The sequence below is a fragment of the Dama dama genome, chromosome 31 (assembly GCF_033118175.1).
Source record: "Dama dama isolate Ldn47 chromosome 31, ASM3311817v1, whole genome shotgun sequence".
Taxonomy (NCBI): Eukaryota; Metazoa; Chordata; class Mammalia; order Artiodactyla; family Cervidae; genus Dama; species Dama dama.
Window position 1 is genome coordinate 24,734,975 of NC_083711.1, and position 19,416 is coordinate 24,754,390.

Here is a 19,416-nt window from a genome sequence, read left to right on the forward strand (position 1 = left end):
CAAAGAGACATCTGTATACCCATGTTCATAGCAGCATTATTGACAATAGCCTAAAGGTGGAAGCAACTCAAGGGTCCATCAAAAGATAAATAGATGAAATGGGGCATATATATCAGTTTAGTTGCTCTGTCACGTCTGACTCTTTGTGACTCCATGGACTGCAGGACACCAGGCTTCCCTGTCCATCACCAATTTCCAGAGCTTCTCAAACTCATGTCCACTGAGTCAATGATGCCATCCGACCATTCATGTCCCAGTGCTATTTCATTTCACTGAATGATAAACATTACAAATGTCACATCCTCTGCCATCCCCTTCTCCTCCGCCCTCAATCCTTCCCAGCATCAGGGTCTTTTCTAAGGAGTCAGTTCTTCACATCACGTGGCCAAACTATTGAAGCTTCAGCTTCAGCATCAGTCCTTCCAATGAATATTCAGGACTGATATACTTTAGGATTGACTGGTTTGATCGCCTTGCAGTCCAAGGGACTCTCAAGAGTCTCCTGCAACACCACAGTTCAAAAGCTTCAATTTTTCAGCACTCAGCTTTCTTTACGGTCCAACTTTCACACCCATACATAACTACTGGAAAAACCATAGCTTTGACAGTTTGGACCTTTGTCAGCAAAGCAATGTCTCTGCTTTTTAATATGCTATCTAGGTTTGTCATAGCTTTTCATCCAAGGGACAAACGTCTTAATTTCATGGCTGCAGTCACCATCTGCAGTGATTCTGGAGCCCAAGAAAAGAAAGTCTCTCAATGTTTCTGTTGTTTCCCCATCTATTTGCCAGGAAGTGATGTGATGGGATGCCATGATCTTAGTTTTTTGAATGTTGAATTTTAAGCCAGCTTTTTCACTCTCCTCTTTCACATTCATCAAGAGGCTCTTTAGTTCCTCTTCGCTTTCTGCCATTAGGGTGGTGTCATCTGTATATCTGAGGTCATTGATATTTCTCCTGGCACTCTTGATTTCAGCTTGAGCTTCATCAAGCCCGACATTTCGCATGATGTACTCTGCATATTGAGTTAAATAAGCAGGGTGACAATATACAGCCTTGACTTACTCCTTTCCTAATTTGAAACCAGTCCCTTCTTCCATGTGTGATTCTAACTGTTGTTTCTTGACCTGCATACAGGTTTCTCAGGAGGCAGGTCAGGTGGTCTGGTATTCCCATCTCTTGAAGAATTTTCCACAGTTTGTCATGATACACATAGTCAAAGGCTTTGGTGTAGTCAATAAAGCAGAAGTAGGTGTTTTTCTGGAACTCTCTTGCTTTTTTGATGATCCAACAGATGTTGGCAATTTGATCTCTAAGTCTTCTGCCTTTTCTAAATCCAGCTTGAACATCTGGAAGTTCTCAGTTCACATACTGTTGAAGCCTGGCTTGGAGAATTTTAAGCATTCCTTTGCTAGCGTGTGAGATGAGTGCAACTGTGCAGCAGTTTGAATATTCTTTAGCATTGCCTTTATTTGAGATTGGAATGAAAACTGACCTTTTCCAGTCATGTGGCCACTGCTGAGTTTTCCAAATTTGCTGGCATATTGAGTGCAGCACTTTCACAGCATCTTTTAGGATTTGAAATAGGTCAACTGGAATTCCATCACCTCCACTAGCTTTGTTCATAGTGATGCTTCTTAAGGCCCACTTGACTTTGCATTCCAGGATATCTGGCTCTAGGTGAGTGATCACACTACCGTGCTTATCTAGGTCATGAAGATCTTTTTTTGTATAGTTCATCTATGTATTCTTACCACCTCTTCTTAATATCTTCTGCTTCATTAGGTCCATACCATTTCTGTCCTTTATTGTGCCCATTTTGGTATGAAATGTTCCCTCGGTATCTCAAATTTTCTTGAAGAGATCTCTAATCTTTCCCATTCTATTGTTTTCCTCTGTTTCTTTGCATTGATCACTCAGGAAGGCTTTCTTATCACTCCTTGCTATTCTTTGGAACTCTGCATGCAGATGGGTATATCTTTCCTTTTCTCCTTTGCCTTTAGCTTCTCTTCTTCTCTCTGCTATTTGTAAGGTCTCCTCAGACAACCATTTTGCCTTTTTGCATTTCTTTTTCTTGGGGATGGTCCTGATCACTGCCTCCTGCACAAAGTCATGAACCTCCTTCCATAGTTCTTCAGGCACTCTATCAGATCTAATCCCTTGAATCTATTTTTCACTTCCACTGTATATTCATATAAGGGATGTCTCACTTCCTCTGTATAATCCCTTGAATCTATTTCTCACTTCCACTGTATAATCATATATATATATATATATATATATATATATATATACACACACACACAATGGAATATTATTCACACTTAAAAATGAAATAAATGTTGATCTGTGCTATGACAAGGATTAGCCTTGGGTATATTATGCTAAATGGATTAAAAACAGTCACAAAAAGACAAATACTGTATGATCCTACTTACATAAGTCACCTATAAAATTCATAGAAACAGAAATTATAAGGGTTGTTGTAACTATAACCCAGTTTTTAAAAAAAAGAAAAGAAATACAGGGTGGTTGCCAGGAGCTGAGAGGAGAGAAGAATGGGGTGTTAGTGTTCAATGGGTATGGAATTTCAGTTTTGCAAGATGAAATAATTTGGGAGCTTAGATGCACAGCAATGTAAATGTACTTAACACTATTGAAGTGTACACCTAAAAATGGTTAAGATGAAAAAGTTTATGTTTTGTACCTTTTAAATAAATTTTAAATCTAAAAATTACATAGTTGTATACACATGTTATACCACTGTTAATTTCCTTGCTTTGATAATATACTATGTTTATGTAAGAGGCAACCATATAATCTTTGCAATTTCCTGTGAATCTATAATTACTTTAAAGCAAAAAGGTTTTAAAATTTCTATTCTTGTGTTAAAACAATTAAGGAAGCTAGAGATTGTCAATTAAATCTCTTGGACCAGGATAACAGAACTTTATGGAGACAGAGATTAAACTGTTTAACCTCAGCCTGCCCATGGGGGGAACTTTAATCAGAAAGAAGCTCACAAACCGGAACCCAATTGGACCAAGTAACCCATGTAATTATTGACCTGGACTCTTGGGCCCCTGAATCAATAGAAATTGATAAGAGGCCAGACAAGAATTTCAGGCAAAGCATTATCAGAACTCGTGCTACAGCACGAGGAAATGAAAACAGGAGTCAAGACACTCAAGCTCACTATTTTATCTATTTTTAATCTCCTACAAAAATCCTGTGAGGAAACACTAAATGCTGGAGAGAGTGTGGAGAGAGGGGAACCCTCCTATATTGCTGGGGGAATGTAAATTGGTACAGCCACTGTGAAGAATAGTATGGAGATTCCTCAAAAGACTAAAATTAGAAGCAACAATCCCACTCCTGGGCATATATCCAGAGAAAAACATGATCCGAAAGGATACTTGCACCTAAATATTCATTGCAATACTGTTTATACCAGCCAAGATATGGAAGCAACCTAAATGTCCATTGACAGAGGAATGGATAAAAAAGATGTTGTACATGTATACAGTGGAATATTACTCAGCCATTAAAAAGGAGGAAATAATGCCATTTGCAGCATCAGGGATGGACCTATAGATTGTCATATTGAGTGAAGTAAGTAAGTCAGAGAAGGAGAAATATTGTATGACATCCCTTATATGTGTAATCTAAAAAGAAATTGATTCAAATAAATTTTCAAACCAGAAAGAGACTCACAGACTTAGAGAATGAACTTATGGTTGCCTGGGGGAAGGATGGGGGTGGAGGGAGAGTTAGGGAGCTTGGGATGGACAAGTACACACTGCTATATTTAAAATGGAGAAGCAACAAGGACCTACTGTATAGCACATGGAAATCTGCTCAATGTTATGTGGCAACCTGGATGGGAGGGTGCTGGGTGGAGAATGGATACATATATATGTATGGCTGAATCCCTTCAGTATTCACCTGAAACTATCACAACATTGTTTGTTAATCAGCTATATCCCAGTTCAAAATAAAAAGCTAAAATGTCCACAAAAAAAAAATCCTGTGAGGTACATATCATCAGCCCCCCCTCCAACTGTCTCCCAGCATCCCACATACCCCAGGTATCACTGAAGATAATTTACATGAAATTCATGAAAGTTCTACTCCCCAAAACTGATGGGAGCAGTAGCTTCAAAATCACTTCCTTCTCCTCCTCTTTGGATGGTGCAATTATCCTGCACATAGCTGTTCTCCTGGCACTGTTCCTATGACAACGGCTCTCTCAGATATTTTTCTGCCCATCCGTAGTACTCATGGCTCTTCTTGTTACCAAAGAAAATCATCAAATAAAGCCTTACGTCAAGGGTTTTGTTAACAGGAAATCTTTTGTTAATGGGGACTCTCAGAAAAGAGCTATGATGCTCCATCAACTGAGGCAGTAAATTGCTTTAAGCTGTTTCTGTTTAAATGTTATAAAGCCCCATACACACTCACTCTCTCCAGCACAATAATTGGGAACATGTACGATTAGATGTCATAGTTACTAGCACAATGCAAAGCAAAGAGTTTCATTCTGATTGATCTCTTTTAAAAAACTCATTTTTACAATGATGTTTCATTGTAATTGTCTGTTGCAATTTGCTTTACAATACCACAGTATGTAAACATTTGGAACTCTGTGTGCACAATTCGACTCTAATCTACACCCCAGGGATCAATGAACATATGAAGCGGCCTGATACAATAAATACCCTAAGAACTGGCCAGGTGGCATTCAAAAGTATTTTTGTCAAAAAAAAAAAAAAGGTGAAATTGTTAGTCGCTTAGTTACCCTGACTCTCTGCGACTCTGGGGACTGTAGCCTACCAGGCTCCTTTGCCCATGGAATTCTCCAGGCAAGAATACTGGAGTGGGTTGCCATTCCCTCCTCCAGGGAATCTTCCCAACCCAGGGATCCAACCCAGGCCTCCTGCATGGCAGGCAGATGCCTCACTGTCTGAGCCACCAGGAAAGCCCATATCACCACTAAAAACTTTATTATTTACTGTGTTAGAAAGACTTTCTAATTGGTGAAATCAGTGGAGTTTAAGTTATGAAATTGTTAGAAGATGGACATCTCCATCTTTGCAGGAACAAGGTAGAAATACCTGTCTGGGTCAGTAGTTCATACCAGGAGGACAGTTGGTATGGCCCTGTACCCCTCCCATCAATGGATGACCCCGTTCTCTGATCTGACTGAAAGGCCTGACCGCCCCCTCCATCAGAACACACCTGTCTTCATCTTGGGGAAAGTCTTTCATGGAGGTCCTGGTCATTGTGTCAAGGGTTGAAACAGAAAATACTAGAAGTAAACAGAGACTGTACAATTGTTTTATGCCTGTTTGCTACCCAATATTTGTTTGCTTAGAATGATATGGTCTGAAATGAATAACCAACAAGGCCCTACTGTATAACACACAGAACTCTGCTCAACAGTATGTAGCAGCTGGATGGGAGGGGAGTTGGGGGAGAATGGATACACATCTATATATGGCTGAGTCCCTTCACTGTTTACCTGAAACTATAACAACATTCTTAGTCAATTGGCTATGGTGGTGGTTTAGTTGCTAAGCCATGTCCGACTCTTGCAACCCCATGAACTATAGCTTGGCAGGCTCCTCTGTCCATGGGATTCTCCAGGCAAGAATACTGGAGTGGGGTGCCATTTCCTTCTCCAGGGGATCTTCCCAACCCAGGAATCAAACCCAAGTCTCCTGCATCGCAGGCAGATTCTTTAACAACTGAGCTATGAGGGAAGTCCTGTCTTCATATTGGCTATACCCCAATATAAAATAAAAAGTTAAAAAAAAAGAATAATATGGTCTGAAATGTACTTTTGCTACAACTATCTGGTAGAAAGGTGGCAAGTGATATTCCCTCTACTGGAGAGCTCTGATGAAGTTCAAAATTACCTGATATTCAGCAACGAAAAGTAACCGAGACTAAGTTGGTTCAAATTCTCATACTTCATTCTTCAACACACAGCTCATAAAATCTGAATACCTCAATTTCCCCTGCCAGACTGGTATTTGTTTTCGTTGACAGGCTCATTGATCTTTATACAAGTGCAGTCTACCGTCAGAATATTATCTTCAGGCAGTGTAGAAATGCTCTAGTGTCCATAATCACCATTTAGGTACTGAGTCATGAATCCTCATGCTAATTCCCAGACACTTTGTTTTCCTTTTTAAGACTATTTTTAGAGCAGTTTTTGTTCATATCAAAAGTGAATGGAAGGCATTGAGATTTCCCATTATCCTCTGTCCTCAATACATGCACAGACAGCGTCCCCCACTATCAACATTCCCCCCACAGTGGCACATTTGCTACAACTGGTAAACCTACACTGACACATCATTATCACACACAGTCTGCAGGTTGGCTCTAGGGTTCACTCTTGGTTTTGTACATTCTATGGGTTTTGACAAACATATAATTATATGTATCCATCATGATAGTATCATACAGAGTAGTTTCAATGACCTAAAAGTCTTCTGTATTCCACCTGTTTATGCTTCCCTCCCTCTGCCAACCCCCCGGAACCACTGATCTTTTTATAAATGATATACATTTATCTCTTCTCTCCCTACCATCTCCCTAAAGAGCCCTCCTATCCCCATCTGAGCTTCCAAATCCGCTTGCATATACTTGTATTACAACACATCTGACATTGTTCCTGTTATTTTCACTAAGACACCCCCAAGACTATGAGTTTTTAAGTAAGGTTTTTCATTCATATTCATCAGCCTTTCTCCCAGGACAGGGTCTGGGATGTGGTCGGAATGCAATAACTGCTTGGTGAGTGAGTGAGAAAGTGACTCCTGGAAGTTAACACTTATTCCCTTTATGGTTTTGGAATCATTCCTCTACCAGCAGCACTTGTGATTTCCCAAATGAAGTTTTACATGCCTAGGAGTCTGACATGATCAGTCACCACAGGAAAAGCTTGATTTCCCTTCAAAAGAGATGCAACTTTCACTCTCTAAGGACTTTCCTCTGTGGAACAGTCAACATGCAGATCAAATAAGAAGTAAAGAAACAAAGCACCTTTAACAGTTCCGTGAAGTACGGAAAGCAGATTGTAAAGTCTCAACATCTCATCATAATGTCCTGAAATGGAAAGTCCCTGTGGCTGTTTGGTAAGCCAGCGCAGGGCTTTCTTCATCCCAACTTATAGACACCTTTTGAGGCAGAGAATGGATATCAAGAAAACCAATGGCTGGAGTGCCTCGTATTGTTAGGCCAGTAGTGGATGGACAAAATGGCCAGAAGGATTCCTCATTGCATAAACATACTTGGGAAACATCCTTTAGGAAAGAATGTCAGGAACATTCTGGAAGGTTTATGTCTGAAATATGTCAGAGACTGGAAAAAACAAAGGTTGGAAACTGCTTTTGATTTTAGACCATGCAACCCCAAGCACAGAACTGCTTGACCTAATTTCTGGTTCCACAAACAGCTTTGGGGAAATCGTCATTACTTTACCCTAGCTTTCCCAGAACAAGAACCAAACATCCCTGAGGACACCAAGTGACATACCACCCCACCACCAAGCTGGCACTGGCGAAGAGGTAGGCTATTTGCAGAGAGCACGCCGCCTCTGCTGTGAGTGGGCAGTGAAGCACCAGAGAGATGCGTGCTGCCTGCCTGGAGACAGGGTTGCTAGGTGCCTCTGAAGTAGTGAGACCAAGAGGTGTGCATTATTTCCCCCACACTTCTGATTTTACCCAGTGACAGCGGGAGCCTGGAAACAACAGGAAAGAATAGTGCCTGTGATGTCAGAAATAATGGCCAGCCAAGTGCCCTGTGGGGCAGAAGGAGCAGTGTTGAAGCTTTTATCAAGAGCCGGAGAAAAAACGTAATGTGATTTGGTTTCACCATAATTGCTTAAGCAGCCTGGGTGAGAACTAATTATGAGTTCTTCTGGCTCCAAAGAAACCCCACCTCTTCCTTCTCCAGGATGGTACTAAAATATCAGCATTGCATCACCAGAAATCACTCCCATTGGCGGCCTTTCTTAAGGAAAGCCGTGTGCTCCGTTTCTCTGAAAGCCACTGGAATCTGAATAGACCCAGGAATTTATATCTTTCCAAGGCAAATAAAATATTCCTGGCACTTCCTTGTCACTTGAAAGCTCCTAGAGTGCTTGCCTATGATTATGTCATAGAGGAAGTATTGTTTTTAAAATGTGGGAGTGATGAAATGCAGACAAGGAAATGAAGGGACAAGTTATAGGCCCTTCGTCACCACAACAGCCCTGCCACTGTGAGACTCCGGGTAAGTCCTGGGTTTCAGAACCAAGCTGTTCACTGGTGATATTTGGGGGCTCTCCCTGGGCTCTAGCGGGCTTCCCTGGTGGCTCAGTCAGTAAAGAATCTGCCTGCAATGCAGGAGACCAGGGTTCGATTCCTGGGTAGGGGAGATCCCCTGGAGAAGGGACTAGCAACCCACCCCAGTATTCTTGCCTAGGAAACGCCATGGACAGAGGAGCGTGGGGGGCTACAGTCCATGGGGTCACAAGACTTGGGCATGACTTAACAACTAAAACAGCAACTGGGCTCTAATGGCCCTAAGGAGTAAAAGACTTTTGCTCAGAAAGTCGGTCACTTAATTCTCAAAAGAGCAGAGGTAACACTGAAAATCAACTTGTGTTCATCCAAGTGAATAGTCCAAACTGCAAAACTAGATGCAAGCAAAGTAATACTGCTATAATGTGATTGTTTGGAATCTTTGTGAGTTCTGAGAATGAGGCAAGTAGATATACAGCAGGAAAAAAAACATGAGTTCAAATCCGAGGTTCAATCTGGGTTCAAACCCTAACTCCAATGCTTACTGGCTGTACATAAGTTATTTGCCTTTTCGGAATGTCAGGTTCAACTGAGAAAAGAGGTAAAATGATCAGTTCCTATGTAAGGATGAGAAAAAGTGTCTGCACTGCACTTGGAACACAGGTTGTGCACAGGAAATGGCAGCTCGTGTCACAATTCTCTCTTCCTCGACGAGAAAGCCTAAGCTGAGTGCCTCATACCCAGGCGGCACTGCTGGGGTGACAGATACAAATACCAAATATGACTTCTTTTCTGAACCATCACAATGCAGCTAGTTGGGAGGCAGAAGGGGTGTGAGGATGGAAACAAGAACAACAACACAACACTATAGTATTAGATACTACAGATCTTCCCCAGCTTAGGATGGGGCTAAGTCCCAATAGTTAGTTGCTCAGTCGTGTCCAACTCTTTGTGACCCCGTGGACTAAGGTCTGCCAGGAGCCTCTGTCCGTGGAATTTTCCAAGCAAGAACACCGGAGTGGGTTGCCATTTCCTTCTCCAAGGGATCTTCCCAACCTAGGGATTGAACCCGGGTCTCCAGCATTGCAGGCAGACTCTTTACCATCTGAGCCAGCAGGGAAGCCCAAGTAAACCCTGTATAAATCAGAAACATCCTAAGTCAAAAACGCATCTAACATATCAAGCCTGTGAACACCGTAGCTTAGCCTAGGCTACCTTAACCGTGTTCAGAACACATCAGTCTACAGTTGGGCAGAATCATCTCACACGAAACCTATTTTATAATACAGTGCTGAGTATCTCATGGGCTTTATTGAATATGGTACTGAAAGTGAAAAACAATGGTTGTAAGGTTACTAAACGGTTCTCTGTGTCAGCTGTTTACCTTTCGACCACGTGGCTGACTGGGAGCTGTGGCTCACTGTGGCTGCCTAGCATCACAAGAGAGTATTGTACTACATATGGATGGTCCGGGAAAAGATTCAAAGGAGTGTTTCTACTGAATGAGTATCACTTTCACACTATTGAAAAGTCAAAAAAATTGTAAGTTGAAATCACAGTAAATCAGGGACTGTCTGTCAGGGGTGTAGCGCAAATTCGAGGCAGGGGAGAAGCTTAGGGAAAAGGAAGAATAATGCAAGTAGAGTGATAAGTTCAATCACTTGAACAGAAAAGCAAACCCAAGTGGGATTTACCCACCACTAAGGTTCACACAGAAGCGAAACTGTAGATGTAACAAAGACAGAAGGGCAATCCTCTGAGAAGAGGCTCATTTAAGCACCCAAAGGATATCTGAGCAAAAGTCAACTTTGGCTGCTTATTCACCAAGGCATCATTCTCAAAGAAGACGGGAGCCCTTTGGAAGCTCTAAGCATGGACCTTGACTGAGCTCACCTGTGGTAGACAGGAGATGAGTTACCAACTTTATTCTGCAAGAAAAGTTAGGAAATGAGGAGCAGAAATAAATCATCCAACTCCATAAAAAGTCCAAACTGAAATACAGTTTAACATGTGGTGTTTCATAAAATTAAATGGCTGACTCTACCCATGATTCTGCTGTTCTCCCTTGTCATATATATCTTTAAATATGTAATAGAGTTATGCCCAACTCCATAAAAATGGATAAACAATACACAGCACTTTATTTTCTATAAGCCTTAGTAATTTGAATCTGAACCCTCCAGGAAAATCCAGTCTTTATGCTTGACCACCCACTTATTGGGAAAAGAGGAAGAAAACACAATAGCATTGATTGTGTATTTAAGTCACACCCAGGCTTACTATTGTGTACAGATTTGCCTAAATACCATGTGAACTTGTGGAGAAGGCAATGGCAACCCACTCCAGTACTCTTGCCTGGAAAATCCAGTGGATGGAGGAGTCTGGTAGGCTGCAGTCCATGGGGTTGCTAAGAGTCAGACACAACTGAGTGACTTCACTTCCACTTTTCACCTGCATACTTCCACTTTTCACTTGCGTGCATTGGAGAAGGAAATGGCAACCCACTCCGGTGTTCTTGCCTAGAGCATCCCAGGGACGGAGGAGCCTGGTGGGCTGCCATCATCTATGGGGTCACACAGAGTCGGACATGACTGAAGCGACTTAGCAGCAGCAGCAGCAGCAGCATGTGAACCTGAATATAAATGATATTTTCTCCAAAAACTATTCCACAGACATAAAATGGGTTACCTTATATTGGGTTAGCCAAAAAGTTCATTCAGGTTTTTTCCATAAGATGTTGCAGAAAAATCCTAATGAACTTGTTGGCCAACCCAATATTTAAGCCTTTACAAAGTTAATTATCCTGATTCAATCTCAATAGTGGAAGTTTAAAATGCTTACTGAAGTCAGCTGACGAAGTTGGTTAAAAAAAAGAGGAGGCAAAATATTTCACACAGACTTGAAGTTATTCCTTGAGGTAGGAATTGTAAATTATAACAGTTGGAGTATGTTGCAAATAATAATTTAAAAAATCAACTTTAAAAAGTAGTATAGTAAGTGATTAGTTTATAAAGACAATAAATGTAGATCTGCTGGTATAAACTGTTTGGTATATGAATGTCTGTGTCTCTCCAAAATTTATATGTTGAAATCCTTACCCCCAATGTGATTACATAGGTAGGAGCTTTGTGAATCAACAAATTCATGAGGATGGAACTCTCATGAATGGGAATAGTGTCCTTACCAAACATCAAATCTTCCAGAACCTTGATCTTAGACTTCCCAGTCTCCATAACTGTGAGATATGAATGTTGGTTGTTGAAGGCACTTGGTCCATGGTAGTTTTGTTATATCAGCCTGAATAGATTAAGACAACTCATATGTGAAATAAACCAAACGTGGAGTAAATACGAACCACTGAATGTGTTCATTTGTTTTTTATACTTTTCAGAAACCCTATTAAGACATGGTAAAGAATTTTTTAAGACATCCAATCACAAGGACAAAGAATGGGGAAACACACAACAGCATCAAAATTTGAAAGCCTGGAAGGTTAATGAAAGATCGATAAATGTACCAGTTCCAAGAGTACTAGGTCCCAAAATGATGATACAAAAGCTGTGAGGCATTGATTACGCGTGAGTCTTTGGGAATTTGTACACTGGGCAGCTATGGAAGTAGGATTGAAGGTAGAGAAAAAAATCAGTATCAGAGTCTCAAACCCCTATTCACCCCCAACAAAACCTAGAAGTTTCTTTTTGGAAAACCTAAAACAGGGCTCTGGGAGAGTTGGAGAACTGCAATACCAAGCAGTAAATTAAAAAATATGTGGATATTGGCATTTTGGAACAAAACTCCTCCTTGCCCCTACTCCTCTTTCTTTACCTGGCTCTCAGAATGCTAGCATTCAAGCCTAAGCCTTTCAGAAAGGAGTTCAAAACTCTTTCTCTAATGAACCCAGCCCAATTCACTACAAAAAAAAATTGAAAGGGGAAGCCTAGACCTACATTGTCCAATGCAGTAGTCACTAGCCACTTGTAGTGATTTACAGTAAAACTCAGTCGTGTTGTGTCTGACTCTTTACAACCCCATGGACAGAGGAGCCAGGTGGGCTACGGCCCATGGGGATTCTCCAGGCAAGAATACTGGAGAGGGTTGCCATGCCCTTCTCCAGGGGATCTTCCCAACCCAGGGATCGAACCCAGGTCTCCTGCACTGCAGGCAGATTCTTTACCATCTGAGACCCCAGGCCCAAGAATACTAGAATGGGTAGCCTATCCTTTCTCCAGGGGATCTTCCTGACCCAAGAGTTGAACAGGGGACTCCTGCATGGCAGGCATATTCTTTACCAGCTGAGCTACCAGGGAAGCCAGTAAAACTTAAATTAATTAAATCACATAAAATTAAAGCATTATTTCCTCAGTTGCACTAGCCACATTTCAAGTGCAACAGATGTATGACTATTGGTTATGAGACAGACAGCATGTCCATCATCACATAAAGTTATATTAGCACTAGTCTTGGCAAATCTTCATACAGCAGAGTCAACAGTCTCCACCCTCACACGCTGTGTGCCACGCTCTCAACTACGTGCAAACATGAAGGATTGCCAGATGTCTAAGACCTCTTTTAACACACACACACACACACACACAAAGAGACCTGAGTTACAGTTTAAGTAAACTGGAAGAACCAAAGAAAATACACAGAGAAGAAACATATTATCTTTGATATCTTCATGGAGGTAAGGTTCAGTTCAGTTCAGTCACTCAGTCGTGTCCAACTCTTTGCAACCCCATGAACTGCAGCACATCAGGCCTCCCTGTCAATCACCAACTCCCGGAATTTACCCAAACTCATGTCCACTGAGTCGGTGATGCCATCCAGCCATCTCATCCTCTGTTGTCCCCTTCTCCTCCTGCTCTCAATCTTTCCCAGCATCAGGGTCTTTTCCAATGAGTCAGCTCTTCACATTAGGTGGCCAAAGTATTGCAGCTTCAGCTAAAACATCAGTCCTTCCAATGAAAGCTCAGGACTGATCTCCTTTAGGATGGACTTATTGGATCTCCTTGCACTCAGTCCAAGAGACTCTCAAAAGTCTTCTCCAACACCACAGTTCAAAATCATCAATTCTTCGGTGCTCAGCTTTCTTCACAGTCCAACTCTCACATCCATACATGACCACTGGAGAAACCATAGCCTTGACTAGATGGACCTTTGTTGACAAAGTAATGTCTCTCCTTTTTAATATACTGTCTAGGTTGGTCATAACTTTCCTTCCAAGGAGTAAGTGTCTTTTAATTTCATGACTGCAATCACCATCTGCAGTGATTTTGGAGCCCAAAAAAATAAAATCAGCCACTGTTTCCCCATCTATTTGCCATGAAGTGATGGGACCAGATGCCATGATCTTAGTTTTCTGAATGTTGAGCTTTAAGCCAACTTTTCAACTCTCCTCTTTCACTTTCATCGAGAGACTCTTTAGTTCTTCTTCACTTTCTGCCATAAGGGTGGTGTCATCTGCGTATCTGAGGTTATTGATATTTTTCCCTGCAATCTTGATTCCAGAGTGTGCTTCTTCCAGCCCGGCGTTTCTCATGATGTACTCTGCATATAAGTTAAATAAGCAGGGTGACAATATACAGCCTTGACCCACTCCTTTTCCTATTTGGAACCAGTCTGTTGTTCCATGTCCAGTTCTAACTGTTGCTTCCTGACCTGCATACAGGTTTCTCAAGAGGCAGGTCAGGTGGTCTGGTATTCCCTTCTCTTTCAGAATTTTCCACAGTTTATTGTGATCCACACAGTCAAAGGCTTTGGCATAGTCAATAAAGCAGAAATAGATGGTTTTCTGGAACTCTCTTGCTTTTTCGATGACCCAGCAGATGTTGGCAATTTGATCTCGGGTTCCTCTGCCTTTTCTAAAACCAGCTTGAACATCTGGAAGTTCACAATTCACGTATTGCTGAAGCCTGGCTTGGAGAATTTTGAGCATTACTTTACTAGCATGTGAGGTAAGGTAGTTTGTTGTAAAAAAAAGAAAATCAATACATACAAATAGAAGATATTAGATATTTAAAAAAATACAATGACAGAGTACTTTGATGGTGGTACAGTGGATAAAAATCCACCTGACAATGGAGGGGACGTGGGTTTGATCCCTGGTCCAGGGAGGATTCTACCTGCCTCAGAGCTACTATTGGAGAAGGCAGTGGCACCCCACTCCAGTATTCTTGCTTGGAAAATCCCTATGGACGGAGGAGCCTGGTGGGCTACAGTTCATGGGGTGGCGAAGAGTCGGAAACGGCTGAGCGACTTAACTTTCACTTTTCACTTTCATGAACTGGAGAAAGAAATGGCAACCCACTCCAGTGTTCTTGCCTGGAGAATCCCAGGGGCGGGGGAGCCTGGTGGGCTGCTGTCTATGGGGTCGCACAGAGTCGGACCTGACTGAAGCAACTTAGCAGCAGCAGCAGCAGCAGAGCAACTAAGTCTATGAGCCACAACTCCTGAAGTCTGCATGCTCTAGGGCCCGTGAGACACAGCTCAGGAGCCCAAGTGCTGCAGCTACTGAAGCCCCTGCGCCTAGAGCCTGCGCTCTACAACAGGAGAAGCCCACGCACCACAACTAGAGGGTAGTCCCCACTGTCCACAACTAGAGTAAGCCCGCTCAGCAACGGCCAAAAATAAAATAAATATTTTTTAAAATGCAATGACATAAATTACAAACTTAATAGACATGTTATAGAAGATAAAATTGGAGAAACTGCTCAGAAAACAGACTGGAAAATAGAAAATGATCAGAAAAGTAGAGGATAATTTCTTAAGTTCAACATTCACATAAAAGGAGCTCCCAAGAAACCAAACAGAGAAAATGAGGGGAAATAATTATTTACGAAGCATTTCAAGTGAATTTCCCAGAGTGGAATGACCTAAGTATCCAGACGGAGAGAGAATCCAGAATACCCAGATAATGGTTGAAAATAAACCACACCAAAGTCACCTCCCCATGAAATCTTAAAATACTGAGACAGAGGCAAGCCTCGGGTGGAGGCAGGGGGTTGGTCACTTAAAAGCATAGAGACTCTGAATAGTTTCACATTTTTCAGCTGTACACTATAGGTACAAGAGAAGTGCCATAAAAAAATCTGAAGGAAAATATTTCTCAACACAGATGTCTATATCCAGCCAATATATCAATTAAGTATGAGGGAAGAATAAAGGCATTTTCAGACATCCAGGGTATCCAATTGTTTTACATCACCTGCACCTTCTCTCAGACAGCCACTTACAAGCTGTGCTTCCTTAAAGTCAGTGGATAAATTTTGTTTTAAGAAAAGGAAGCTGTGAGACCATACAGAGGTGGAGAAGTGGAGGGAGTCAGAGAAGCCTGGTCATAAGCAATTCAGTGACCACAGGTATGTGAGGACTCTAAGAACAGTCTTTTCAGATGAGGGCAGGTTAGCATGCCTCAGGAACGAATGCTTCAGGGATATACAACATCACAATACTGGACATGTCTGATACATCAGGAGATTTAAGCAATTGGCAGAACATTTCCATTAACCATGCATAGGAAACTATTGTTTTTTTTAATTAAAGGGTAATTTTTTAATCCAGAGAAAATACAATTGTGAATCAGAGAAACAATCATGCTTATATAAGCCACTGTATTCTATAAGGCATAGCTGTGAATAACATTTACATCATCATCATAATGCAATAATTTTGCTCTGTCACAAAGTATGAAATAACTATACTAGACAGACGGGGAGCAAAAAGGAATGCATGTACTGGGGTGGGGTGAAAGTATAAGGACTAAAGAAAGCTCATCTTCCAAAATGAGATATGTTAATATTAATTTGCTGTTGTTATAATGTTATAGTGTTAGTTGCTCAGTCATGTCTGACTCTTTGTGATCCCATGGAATGTAGCCTGCCAGGTTCCTCTGCCCATGGGATTTCCCAGGCAAGAACACTGGAGTGGGTTGCCATTTCCTTCTCTAGGGGATCTTCCCAACCCAAGAATCAAACCCAGGTCTCCTGCATTGGCATGTGGATTCTTTACCACTAAGCCACCTTGGAAGCCCATTAATTTTAATAGATAATGACTAAAAAAAAAAAAATCAATAATGGAAATATTAGTATATAACTTAGAAAAAATAAGATCATATACCTAAGGGGAAAAACAGAACAAAACAAATAAAAGATTTGATGACTTCCCTGGTGGTCCAGTGGCTGAGACTCTGCATTCCCAATGTAGGGGGTCCAGGTTTGACCCCTGGTTGGGGAACTAGATCTCACATGCTGTAACTAAGCCAAAATGAATAAATAAATAATCAGGACTTCCCTGGTGGTCCAGTGGTTAAGATTGCATTTTTACTGCAGGGCCGCAAGTTCAATCCGTAGTTGGGGAACTAAGATTCCACATGTCCTATGATGTAGAAAAGAAAAAAAAAAAGTGTTGAAAATGGTTGCTTCTGGATATTGAGGCTCACCAAGGGCTGTCCCAAAGCTTGCTAAAATGGCATACTGATTATTCTGAATTAAAGTTACTTAAGAAACAACTGGTGGGAAATAAGATATAAAAAGCCACTCTGACTCCCCTCTGTCCTGCTGAAAATGAGAAATAAATCTCTCATGTGAAGGAATCCTCCCTGTAACAGGAGGATAGAAAGTATCCTTATCGCAAGAGTTAGGGAATTCAAGGCTAAGAAAGCTGTATAAGTAATTTTGTTACTTACTTTATTAGCTTGCTACCCCAAGTACAAGCTCTTTTTTGTTAAATTTTCACAAGCAATATTTTCTTTGTCTAAAATAAAACTAACAGAAGAGGAAGATGAAGAAGAATTAACTACATGAGACTGAGTGTACTAAGGAAGATGATTATAATGTTTTATAATTTTTTTCACTTGAAACGTTGCTAATTTTCAAAAGATGTTTTGTTTCTCCAGATTTAAGAAAAACTTCTCCTTTATCTAACTTAGAGCATATTTGTTCTCTTTTAGCAACTTAGAGCAGTTTGATAAATTTTATTTTCGTAAGCAGAATAGAAATGTTTATCATTTTTCTCCTTGACTGATCCCTCTGGAACTCAAAAAACTCACAGTGACTATTCTTATTTTCATGGCAGTACAGTTGCTTCCATAAGTTCAATAAGAATCTACTCTTCTTGTAACAGGACACAATTGGAAACACTGATTTTATTGCCAAGGCTTTAGCTGGAATTTCACATTTGAGAATGAACATAGATTCAGATATGACCAGAAAGCTTTGAGGAACTAAGATTGACTTTATGGAGCCAATAAAGTCCCTTGGAAAATCAGCCCGGTACCTTGCTTACAGGTTTCCCAGAAACCTTACTAGGTATGTAAGGAAGATCAGTTCCCAGGCAGGCCCAGGAATCTCAGGATATTTGGGGGACCTCAAGAAGAAAGGAATTCACTCAAATCTATCAGTATTGCAGGTGATATCTGATGGCAAATGTCTGACTTGACTTCTTAGCCCTGAGAAGCTATTAAAAGTTTGCTCTGGGACTTCTTTGGTGGTCCATTGGTTGGGAATCTGCCTGCCAATGCAGGGGACGTGGGTTTGATCCCTGGTCTGGGAAGATTCCACATGCGGAGGGGCAGCGGAGCCCATGTGCCACAACTACTGAGCCTATGTGCAAAAGCTACTGAAGCCCTTGTACCTAGAGCCTGTATCCCACGAGAGAAACCACCGCAGTGAGAAGCCCACGCAGCATGACTAGAGAGTAGCTCCTGCTTGCCACAACTAGAGAAAGCCTGTGCGCAGCAAAAAAGACCCAGCGCAGACACCCCCCCAAGAAATAATTAACTAATTGATTTTTTAAAACGTCCGATCCGAAGATTCCTTATGAAAAGTTCCAGCAAAACAGATTTTTTAAAAACCTGTAGAGTAATCACTGTTCTTGCAGAACTCATATAAATAACCATGTCAAATGTATTAAATCTGGACTTATTTTGCAAACAAATTAGTCTTAAAGGCTATCTTTGGTAAAAGTATAAGTGATTTTAGAGAGAAAAATTATGTTTCAGTGGAAGCTGCTATAAAACATACTTGCAGATATCAGATTCTAGTCTTACTAATTGTCTTCAATATTTTGTTTTCTACCTATTAACTGGATGAAATCTTTAATTCTTCTGGTATCCTCCAATATCTGGCTACAACTCTTGAAACAGGTTTCAATTTTTTCCTCCCATCCTTTTGACTTGGAATGATTGCCTAAGATTGTCCTTTTTCCTGAAGCCCTGCAGATCGAAGCTAGATGACTTGATATAAACTTCAAAGAAATCACAGAAATTGCTCATATTTTTAAGCAATCTTCTTCATGCCTGTTGTGCAGTCTGCTCAGAAAGTTTCCCCTAATACTCGATAAGATCATAAGAGACATTTCAAACTGCAAAAGATGCTTCAACTTTTGACATCTAGAAATCTCCTTGACTAGCTGCCTCCTGGGCTCAGAAACTGACTTATAGTTGGCTCCAATCATTAACCTCTGCTTTTCTTTGTTTCCATAGATACATCTCTTCTCAAATACCCCATTGCTTGTGCAGTGTAGGCCTGACTTTGGGAGGCCACTTGTTTCACCATCTCCTGAAATGAGTTTAACTAAACTGACCTATGCTCAGGACTAAGAACCTGATTCAATAACAGAACAATCCATCAGCTCAGCTTTTAATATGTGAAACTTCCAGGGAAGTCTTAGAGGAGAAAACTGTGGGGGCTCAAGGCAAGCTACCCTCAAAGATACCAAAATGACATATCAATTATTTCAAATTAAGGTCACTTGAGAAACAACTGGCAGAAAAAAAAAGTGATATTAAAACACTGACCCTCCTCTTCCCCCTGAAAGTGAGAAAGAAGTCTCCCATGTAAAGGTATCTTCTATATACCAAGGAGGATAGAAAACATCCTCAACACCAAAAGTTAGGGAATTCAAGACTAAGAAAGTTATATACCCAGAGGGATTGGGTGGAGAGGGAGGTGGGAGGGGGGATCGGGATGGGGAATACATGTAAATCCATGGCTGATTCACGTCAATGTATGATAAACACCACTACAATATTGTAAAGTAATTAGCCTCCAACTAATAAAAATAAATGGAAAAAAAATTTAAAAAAAAGAAAGTTATACAAACAAACTTTATTACTTCTTCATTTG

At 41.0% G+C, this 19,416-nt stretch overlaps 1 long non-coding RNA gene across 1 annotated transcript in view; it reads right to left on the minus strand.

Annotated features, from left to right (window-relative positions):
- Nucleotides 1-19,416, minus strand: part of LOC133049937 (uncharacterized) — an 82,825-nt gene that overhangs the window by 19,290 nt on the left and 44,119 nt on the right. The gene's annotated exons all lie outside the window — the stretch shown is intronic.